Raw genomic sequence first — 11,704 nt, forward strand, 5'->3', positions numbered from 1 at the left:
TGTCTTGTATTTTCTTCCACGCTTTGTTGCGCCAGAAGAAGGAAAGACATTGGAAGACTGGAGCATAACTGTGTTGCAGTCTGTCATCTTGAGTGTCATGCAGTTCTGTCTAAAAAAAAAATACGGAAAAGGATAAAACCACAAAAACTAATGAAAGGAACAAAGACTTAATTATTGCATTGGCTTTGTATTTGTGAGATGGATTATGTATGCCATAATAAATGAGGTGTCCACGACAATCTGTTCCTTTGGATGTCATGGGGGATTAAAATCATCAAAACATATCACAACAACGAGCCGCAAAGACAAATGAAGGGGGAAGCATAAATAGAGAAAAACATTAAAACATCTAAATAGGTGTCAACGGAGAGAATAACACCTGCCTGTAGTTGAGTTTGCTGCAATGACAAAAACATAACTGTAACTGTGTTTGGAGTAATAGTAACTATTTATCAAAGCTAACAGGAAGGTGTGAAGGAGAATGTTTGGATTCAATCACACATTAACGACTGCTGTCTCGATTTGTCCTCCGGAGTGTCACAGAAGATAAATGAATCCCATCATTATGTTCTGTAAGCCATATTTCTCTTGTGCAACACACTGGAAGCTCTAGCTGTTCTTTGCCAGACAATTACATGGAGCTATATTTACTGAAGAAGTGATCGGGTTGGTTTAAATCCCCTGGGCCGGATAACATCGTCCCAGACGAACAATAGCTCCAATAGCTTAAAAACGAGCCAGTTAATATCTATGGAATTCCTCAGTCAACTTTCCAGTGATTTCATCGCTGCAAGGTGACTGATGACTGCTGTCGGCGACTAAACTGTCTGGAAATATAAAGCTGCTCTAATCATTTTTCATATTAACAATGAATCATGACTGTGTTTAATGTGAAAGGGGTCATTTGTGAATCTGGTACTGTAGTGAGTCACCCAACTCTGGTTCCCTTTTAGCTCTACAAATAATATTAGCCGCTTAAAGCCGCGGTAGTTTTGGTTCGATGAGCCCAATTAGCAGAGAAGAGTCATTTAATGCTCAGAGGAGTTAGTGGGAGACCAGACTTTGACTGGAAAATCTGGCAAATCTGGCAAATGCTGGCAGATGGGGCCCGGTTAGTGGACCACAGGGCCAGCAGCCCATCTGACCTGGTATTTTTTCCTTCATTTGTGTGTTTTTACAGTGGTTAAGTGGGCTGAATATTTACCGTAAATGGTTTCTTTTTTTGTTTGGTGAAATTGGTGTTATTTCCATCTTTGCTATGCTGGTAAGGATTAAGTTCCTGTGGTTGTGTTTTGTTAAAAATACATTAATCTTCATGACACATCTTTAACAAACAATGCTTTCTGAGACAGCAGATGCATTTGGTATCAGTTTAAATATAATATTGTTGTGCAAACTGGCAGCGATTCCTACTCCGACTCTGGTGGAGACCAAAACGGAGCAAGAAGGGAATTGATGATTAGACATACAGTGATGAGAAAATAACAAAAGATGAACAAAACTGTTTTAAAAATCAAATAAATTAATGCCCGAAGCTTTATTCTGGAATTCAAGAATGCCTGTTTTTGTGTGCTTTAGCTCCATTGCTGTTGGAGTCCACATACATATCATGTAGGCAGAACTTAATAAGAACCAGACTGACGTGTAGTAATAAATGGTTTCATAGTGAAAAGTTGCAAAGTCAGCCATCGTGGTCTCTCTTGCCTCTAATGACCGTATCCCATTTCTGTCTTTCACCCTCACGGGAGAGCTTTTCTCCACACTGTATTCAAATAATAAGCCAAAGAGAGAGACATGCTTCTCTGTCTTCTCTCTGTTCTCTCACACGGACCAAAAGTGATAAAATCATAACGAACCAAAGCATGCTCAAAGTAAGCTTTGGGGGAGTGCTTGAGAGATTAAATGCTTAAAAATGTTTCCCTGGGACGTGCTCACGCTCCAGCTGCGCCCAGCTGAACATTACTTTCAGTAACATTTCACCAAATCTGACCTCACAATTTGAACATGGTCAAAGCTCTACATGTGTAAACCTGACCAGACCAGAGCTTCATTTAAAACCACTTATGCCCAGAGGCTACATACCTGCTCTCCTTGTAGGGAGTGCACAGTAAGGTCACCAGGACAAGTTTCCCGGCACCAGAAACTTCCCCTGCCAAGCAAACATTAGTCTAAGGAAGCTCGATGTTTTCAATACCTAGACACTCACATAGACACTTTGGCCACTTCTGCTGTAACATGATGAGGAGCCAGTCTGGAGTGTCACATAACTGACTGTTGCTAATTATAAGTCAAAATCTTGTTTTTTTTAGGATTTCTGTCACTTATTCCTGCTGTTTACTTAATGCAGTCTAATCATCTGTTTTATATTTGAAGTATGTCTATCTCACATCACAGACAAAAAGCAGATCAGCCAGGAACACAGTGAGATCAAACCACAGCTAAATACAATCATAATTAATTACACATTATCTGTATTTATTATCCCATTTGTTCCATATTTTATATTTGTGGATTTGAAAAAGGGAAGAAAATGCTTGTATTGGCCGTGTGTCATCATTTAACATGCCATATTAGGGAAAACTGGAGCTTTTAATAAAACCAGTGGAACAATTCTATGAAAATAAAAAGCGTTGTCTTGGAGACGCAAAGGCCAGCTCCGTAACGTCTTCAAGATGTTGAAATAAATTTCTGTGTGATTATGGCAAATTAAACCATTTTAATTAGTTGTATTTGTTGTGAAAGCTGAACTAAGTGCCCTTAATGTCATTTGAGTGATAAATCTGGAAATGTTGCTCTGGTGTTTACTTAAAAACTCTTTAATCTTCCTAATTTGATCCTGCATGGAGTCCTCATAAATAGATTACTTTATTTAGGGAAATGCTCAAATACCGCACATAAAATACTGATGGGTTCAGTGTATAACTAATCTACTCTTGCTCAAGATCTAATCCACTACCCAACCTGCAGGGAAATCTTTTTCAGTATACTTTGCATACTCTGTTAACACAGATAACACAAGGAGTGAACGAGATTTTCCAAAGAATTATTCTGAAAGACGAGAAATGCCTAATTTTGTGTTGCTACTTTGTCCCGTCCTTTTTCTGCCTTCCTTGTAAAAAAAAAAATATCAATTTAAGTTACTTAATAAAACACCAAATCATATGTCATCTGGCATTTTGCATAGTAAGGTCAAGCCCTCACAATATTGAAGGGAGAAGCAACAATTATTCCTTGAGCGAGTCCGACCGTGGAATCCTATGAGGAGACAGTCCAAAAGTTTGCAATGTTATTAATGTGTGCAATTTATTACACTTGTCACGCACAAGCTAGTTCACGTCAACTGTAACCCAGCCTTGGGTTTGCCAGTTAACTGCTTTGCACATCTGTTTAAAGTTTACCCTCCATTTACTGAAATAAGTCTGGTGATTTTTTTTTTTTTTTGTTGCCGTTGTTCCTGAAAAATTGTGTGAACCATTACATCCGATCACTCTATATCACTGTGTTTCACTGCTGCGTAAAGAGTAAATCCAGATGACAGCATCCTGGAAAGAGTAAAAGGAAGATCTTTGCAGTTTGTTCCAAGAATAATTGCTTTGACTGAAGAATCTTTACTCCCATTGGGACATTGCAGTGAAGGATAATGTCTTCTTGTCTGTCTGCATGGGGGATATCAAGGGCAGATTGGACAAGAACTGAAAAACCTTACAATTCCCCATTGTATATTTATCCCATACCCCATACATAGTTGGTTCAGTCTCACCTTACATGTGTCCAAACCTAGTTTTGTTTCTGGATATGTAGAGTATGGTATTGCCTTTACTTATATGTTGCTAGATTGTTCTATGTCCACTAAGCTTAGGATTTGGCTATCTCTAAGTGTAGAGATGAGCTGGAGGCTACATTCAATACAATATTCAGTACACACAGATGTGCATTCTGGCTCTAAACTGTTTTACATTTAAGTTGAAACAGTTTCAATCAGGATTCTCCACTTTCCTCACCGGCAATAAATGCTCCTATGTGCAATATCTGGTTCCAAGGTTTCCACCCATTTTCTGATGCAATGATCCTGTGAACAACAGAGGTGAGACATGAAAGAGACGTCCACAACTGGCTCCTGCAAAGATTAAATGCTCATGACAAAATATTATTAATTTTAGAGTGAAGAAACAACAGAACACACCTTGTGACCCATTAGGAGAGTTCCTGTGGCAACAGTACTAAAGCAATGCCACAATGTCACTTTTAATAAGAAATGAATGACAAAAATGTAAACTTTTAAATTCTGCTAAAGACAAAGTCTGGGTCAGTGTGACAATAAAGCAGCATGTCACCAATAATAATAATAACTCTCATTGTTTTACATAATAGGCAGTTTCATTACAACTGTCATCTTACAGAGCTCACGCTGTACTTCCTTTTGTTACTAAGGAGACAATAATGTGGACTGTCCAAAACAGTTTGTAAGCCAGTGAATAACACAGTTGCTCATCTGCAGTATCTGTCCAGATTGCAGACCCCCTGCCTGTGATAGACAAATGGGGGAGGATGAGGAAAGAAGAGAACATGTTCGAGGGAAAAACGATAGGAGAATTATTTACAGTAAAATGTCCATTAGATGTACAGTTCTGTGGTGTGTTCCTCTAGGTTCTATACTGGGGCCACTATTGTTTATTTACATGCTTGCTTTTGGGAAGTACATTTTGACGACCTGGTTTATTATTTCTAACATTTTTATCTTACTTTTATCTTGCATTTACTACCTGTGTGTGTCTAGTTGCTTGAGAGTTATATGTAAAACTCTGTAACATACAAATAACATCCTCAAGTTTAATTATTTGCACAATTTGGTCCTTTCCTGAACAAAAGGCAGTCATTGCTATTTTGTCTTAGTAGTGGAGAGAATTGTATTTTACTCAAGTATTCAATATAACCTTAATAATATTCATTTGAGTACACTTCTTTTCTATTGTGTTCGATTTCCCCACAACCACAATAGGTAGCAAGTGCTTTCCTGTCAACTGTTGCCACTTTCTCTTTTTTTTCCACACCATGCAAACCACTAAATGCACGGTTACCCATGTTTTAACCTGAATCACAGCTCAAAGCCAAGCTGTTTGCTCAAGTTTATGTACATTCATGTCTGTTGCCTCAGCAAGCTATGATTAATCTGTGGTGACGCCTGTAAGCCAAGTATTAAAGAAGGCATACAGTCGTAAAAACCAGGTGTCTCCATAATTACGGAGCACATGCCCTGGGGACGCAAAAACTGCTCGGTGATGAATTTATCCTACAAGTCATGTCGTAAATTAAATTTAAAAAATAAATAGTATAATGATAACTCAGCTGTTCTGCACACAAACTAATACACAGCTCTGGAGGAAAACAACAGTCATAATCATCTGAAAATGTGACGCACTTTCCTATTTTAACAAAATCATAATAATCATATTGATTTTCATGAATAAAAATTCATTTGATACATGTTTAATGGAAATGAAATGAGACAAACCCTACAGTTCAATGCTGTATAAAATAGCACAAACTACATTTTCTTGCTTATTCTCACTGCCTTCTTAATTTTATGTTTCTTTAATTGGATCTTTTTTAGATGTTGCAATCTGGGATTCAGTTGAATAACAGCATCATAACCCTCTAACAGGGACTGTGTTGTGTCACAGCACCCTGATACCATTGCCACTCTGTATTATTAATGTTGCCAGCTGTTTATAGCAGCTGTCACAGTAGTGCACAAAAAAGATGTACACACAGAATCCAAAAAGCTTTATACTTATCAACCATAACAACTATCTCTCCCATAGTTTTATTGTCATATCTGTAATAATACCATACCGGGACTGAATGATTCATTTAAAAAATATTAACTGTGATCATTGGAAATAGTTTCCACTGAACGTAATCATCCCACATCAGTGCTCTGTTAGGGTAGTGGGTACTTTTCAGGGCACTATGTTAGAATAAAAGCGCTCAGCAGAAGCCATAAAATGAGGCTGTTTATGCCGTTTTATAGTCTACAAATCATTCAACACTGTAGTAAAATGCAAGTGTTGGACAACCTTATTTTTAATATTTAAAAGGAGCTTGTAATAACTGAGAGGTGACTGTGTAATCATGCCATGACAGAGTAAATGTCCGTGTGAAGCCGAGCTGGATGCTTCAGCTCATTCCAATGAAGGCATTTTATGTTTCCAAACCATCTTCAGCCCACAATTCATCTCTTCATTGCTGCCATCTTTTTCCCTGCACAGCCCATCATAGTTTGTACACAGTTGTTTTTATCTTACAGAACTCAATACTTTGAATCTATCCTGCACCTTATACTTCCACATTTCTTAGCTCTCCTCGTTATACACCTACTCATCCATCCTTTCATCATGATCTCCATAAGACTACATTTATCCTCATTTTCAGTCTGCTGGACTTTTTTTAAATACAGTCAATGCAATGTTTGGACCTGGCATTCATGTGGATGTTACTTAGACATGTAGTACCCACCTAGACCGGACCAGGCACCTCCACCCCATAGCAATGACACTCCTTGATGGCAGCAGCCATCCCCAGCAGGATGCAGCCTGACGCAGGCACACACACGAAAGCGGTTTAGGAACAACTCAAAAAACATGAAAAACAGCATAAGGTGTTGACCTGGCTTCCTAATTCCCCAGATCGCAAACTGATCAAGTATCTGTGGGATGCACTGGAACAAGCCTGATCCTCAGAGGCCCCTCCCCTCAACCCATAGGACCCAAAGGTCCCCACTAACAACATTTTGTTGCCAGACACCACAGGACACCATGAGAAGGCCCATGTCCATTCTCTGATGAGTCACAACTGTTTGGGAGGCACAAGGGAGACCTACACAATATTAGGAAGGTAGTCATAATGTTGAATCTCAGGTTTCATTTCAGGGTATTCACATCTGAATTTGAGGAAAGGTGAAGGTGTTACATCTGTTTGTATACAGTCAGCCACTTTCAGGCGCTAAAAAGAAAAGCTTTTCAATAGGCAGATGTGGGCCATTACTGCACAATAGCTTCAATAGGATTTGCAGCAAAAACAGTAAAAAATATATCATTGTATAGACATATGTATGGACCAGACTGTATCTACTTTACATTGACTTCACTTACTCCTACTCTTCTAATACTGAGAGGAGTCTGCACGCGGAATCTTTATGAGGAGATTGTTACTCCTCCGGTTCTCCCCTAATCTGTCCATTACCCATCCTCCCTGTTTCCCTTTTTCACTCCTGGGTTGTAGTTTATCTCCTCTAAAGGAATGCAGACATTAGAGGTGTTTTTTTTGCGCGTGTGTGTCAATATCTGTCACTGCATGTGAGCCTGGATCCAAGACACCTGTTTTTCTTACACAAACGGCGGTTGAGAGCTTAAGCAAAGTGTCTCTGGGCTGACAGCATCTGCCAGCATCTCATGGTGATTAAGGAGGCCAATTGAACCATTCAGATGAGGTCAGAACCACAAATACTGAAGTATTTATGTATTTTGCCAAAACTCCTTCAGCCTCCCACAAAGTCGCTTAAGCAGTTTCCCTTTGTTTCAGTTGCTTCTCTTAATATGCGGCCTATTCTTTGTCTTCTTACAGGCATACTCTCGTGTGCAAGACATTAAGAGCAAAGTCTAATTGTTTGTCAGAAATAAAATGCCATTAATCGCTTTACTTATCACTTAAGACCCTTGCTTGTGATGGCATGAAGGATAAAAAGCTTAAATGTGGCACAGTTGCACGGTTCGGACAAGTGCCCTCACACGCATAGTGAAATAAACAAATTTCCCTGTTTCATGACGACTGAAAAGCATCCTCTTTGTGTTGCCACTCTTCAAATCCCTGTGATTTATGAAGTACCCTGTATAAGCATGTGTTTGTGTGCTAGAGTGAAATACGACCATGGTGCGGCTAATGGTAATTTACCACGGAGGACACGTTCTCATTGGAACATCTGCTTTCCACCACTGACAAGACAAAGTGTCACGATGACATGTGGGTATGTGTGCACGGTCCTCAAGAAGTGGTAGTCTCGTAGCTTGCTTGCATGCATTTTTTTTGCAGAAATCTGTTTGAGTAATTTTACTGTGACACGTGTCTGCAATAAAGTCGGTAACTAAGATGCAAGAATGGTGCTTTTTTGGGATGTGTGATTTAATATGCAGATGCAGAGAGTCTGGGAGGACGGCTGGAACTGTTAACCTCCTTCTGGGTTCGAACCCGCCGGCCGACTGGAGCCCTTTCCGTGTGGAGGTTTGCGTGTTCTCCCAGCGCTTGTGTGGGTTTTTTCCAAGTGCTCCGACTTCCTCCCGCAGTCCAAAGACATGCTCGTTACGATGATTGGTGATTCTAATTAGATGTGCATGTGAGCGTGAATGGTTGTCTGTTAGTCCTGTGATTGACTGGCGACCTGTCCGGGGCTTACCCCACCTCTTGCCAAATGGGTTAGTGATCACTAGTTGATGCTAGGGGTCACAAGCCAAAAAGATTGGGAACCGCTGCATTAAAATAACTTCCTATGTGGTAAACTGGTCGTATTTATAATTTATGTATATATAATTATTTGGAGTTTATGTGACATGATAAACACCCTCAAATAAAAAGACATTGTAACCCTAACCCTTTAGGTCATTATACTTTTTTTACTGCTTGTCCTTCATTTTCCATCGTTTTTGTTTATGCTTATTAGTAGTGGGAACAAATTACATATTTTTTATGATGACAGTTCTGCTTTTGTTGGCTCTTACTGCAACAAGTTTTAAGTTTCTATTTCAGTATAAACCATTTAGTGTTTATGTCACATAAAAAAATCTTAGTATCCTTACAATTCTTGCAAATTAGTGAGTTCATTGACAGGTTTATTGGCTTCTGGCACTTTGTTTTCTGCTCAGTTTTCAGCTGACCAAAGTCCCGCTACGCGTAATTCATTAGAAATGCTGCTCTCTCTACTCACTTCGCTGGGAAAACCAAAGCGGCAGAAAGACAAAGACTTTGGGTGAGAGAAAGCACAGTTCTTTGTTGAGCAGTCTAGTACGTGGTCCCATATTTGTGGTCCATCAAACACACCACAAGAAAGCAGCTGATTGCTGAAGGTTGCAGTGATGTCAGTGCACAAGTTTCCATGCACATCGGTGAAAAGGAGAAACAGACATGCTTAGAGAGAGCAAGAGGATCGAAGGTAATGAAACTGGAGTTGATTCATTTTCATCGTGGCTAAGCAAAGAGGTGACGTCATTTTGCGTACAGCTGTTACTGCGTCAACAAGTTTGAAAACTGGGAAATACAAAATGTCAATGAACCACAACCAAGCAAAATAAAGCAAAGTCTGTTATTTTAAAAGGTTGCAACCCAAAATGAACCAAACCAATTCCATAAAAGCCTTTCATGTGAAAATACAAGCTACAAATTGAAGTCAAACCTCAATAAAAGTTCCTGTGAATGATGCCTCCAAAGTGTCTCTTTTCGGAGGATTTATGGGTGTGGTTTCATGGTCCAGACCAACTCTCTCTTTAATGTTTTAATTAGATTGTAAGTCTGGTTATGTTTAATTGAAAACACAGAGAAATGTGCACACAGTTAAAACTTTACAACCTTGCATATTGTCATAACAGTGAACAATGCTAATAACCTGGACTGGTTAGGATACTGCTCATGACTGACATTTCTTTCTCTGGGACTCCAGTTACAGACATAATGAGATTATATCTTTTGCTCTGAAGAGATTTTTTGAGTTTAGTTTGGGGCAGCAGCAGCATTCAGTTACAAACAAGATTAAACTGGACGGTAAGGGAGTGAATGATGCTGTTCCAACCACGCTGACCTTTTGTGACAACATCCCCAGGTTTCCTTAGGACAGGTTTTAAAGGTTCAGTATTGGGGCTCTGTTGGTGACCTTCTTGACTCCACCTAACTCCAATCTAAACCAAAATCAAAAAGGAGGAGCACACACTCTAAATGATGTACACATTAAGCCTTAAAATTCACCACCCTTTGACATTGTCAGGAATGTTTTGGGCATTTTAACATGGACATCCACAAGGTTTGGCTCACTTTTCAAGTCAGGCTCAAGTGGTCATTCAAGGTATTTGGCACTGGCTTGTTGTTGTTGTTTTTTTTTTCATTTTTCAGCTTTGGAGCTTGTCTCCTGGCTATGCTGTATGTTTTACCAAGTATAGATCTCCATATTGCTTTACAATAAACACTGATCCAGAACCATGCTTGTGTGTGCATGCTTGGTGAATTGCTGAACCGTTACATGTTCAAACAATGGTGGACATTCCCCAGCTGAATGAGGTCAGAGGTCATAAAGAGAGTCAGTAGTTGCATATCTTCATCCTGGGCTCAGCATCTGATCATCTCTACTCACCTAACTGGGCATGAATAATCACTTACAAAATAAATGTGCAATTACCAAGACTCCACAAGATTCACTTTGTTTTGGAAACATTAACTAAATTGGCTTCTAAACAGGCTGAATTATTTGGGAATGTGTGTAACCACATGAAGACTGAGTCAGCGTGGGGGGTCGGTTTCCAGGGCTGGAATGAGATAGCTGAGGGATCCATGACCTCTTTCAGCAAAGTAATCTCTGAACAGACATGACACACACACTGTGTATGTTTACTGGCTGTTTTATTGCAAGTTCTATTTTTTGCCTTTGTTTAGAAGTTAAAGGCTTTTTTTCAAGAAAGTCTGATTATGCCTTTCACGAATTCAAGATCTTTAAAGAAGCTTAGTTGGCCTCCCTCCATCTCAGTCTGAGATTTGTACTCTATAATTTTGGTTTTGCGTGTAGGCTACTCCCCGAGGACTAAACAGAAAACCCATCGATGCTGCATAGAAACCATTCCAGTTGGTCTCAGACCACAGACAGGAAAAAACACTCTCAAAAAACTTGTGGATATGGCAATAAATCTGAACTGTGCCCTCGTCAAGATGGCACCATCAAACATGGAAAATTGTAGTCTACCTCTGTGGTTTGTACATTTTGTAAAATAAAAACAAAAGAAAGTAGTAGTTTTGGCTTTTGGGGCAGAAAATAACTGAAACTAGCCTGATATACCACTGAAGGGGGTTATTTGTTCAAATATTATTTGCAAAAGAGGAAGAGTAGAAAATAGTTTGCTTCGGCTGCATTATGTAAATCCTCCTGACTTGGACAACTTTATTGCTTAATGATTAAAGGTGAACTGTATAATTATAACTATAATTTTAACATAAGACTTTTACATGGCAAACACAGAACATGCTATCTTCCAGAGCATTGTAATATAATCCATGATTAATGACCAACATAAGAAGGTTTATACAGTGCTTTAAGTGGGCCGGTACGCACCGGTACGGAGTACCGGCACTTCTCAATTTTAGCCTCTGGCGTACCGGGACTTTTTACGGCGTACCGGGACTTCTCATGAGCTCTAGTACCCTGTCCTGTTCTATTTCTCGCTTTGCGATTCGTGATACTCATGCTCCTATACTTACCGTAAATTCCGGACTATAAACCGCTACTTTTGTCACTTGCTTTGGACCCTGCGGCTTATACAACGGCGGTCACTATCATGTCATAGACGATGACACGAGGATTAAGAACTGACTTTTCTGGTATAGTAGGCTGGTTATTCTGATACAGTAAACGGCCGTGTTACTGCACCTTTACTGCTGTGTTGGCTGTTTTCGAAAA

The sequence above is a fragment of the Chelon labrosus genome (assembly GCF_963514085.1).
Source record: "Chelon labrosus genome assembly, chromosome: 23".
Taxonomy (NCBI): Eukaryota; Metazoa; Chordata; class Actinopteri; order Mugiliformes; family Mugilidae; genus Chelon; species Chelon labrosus.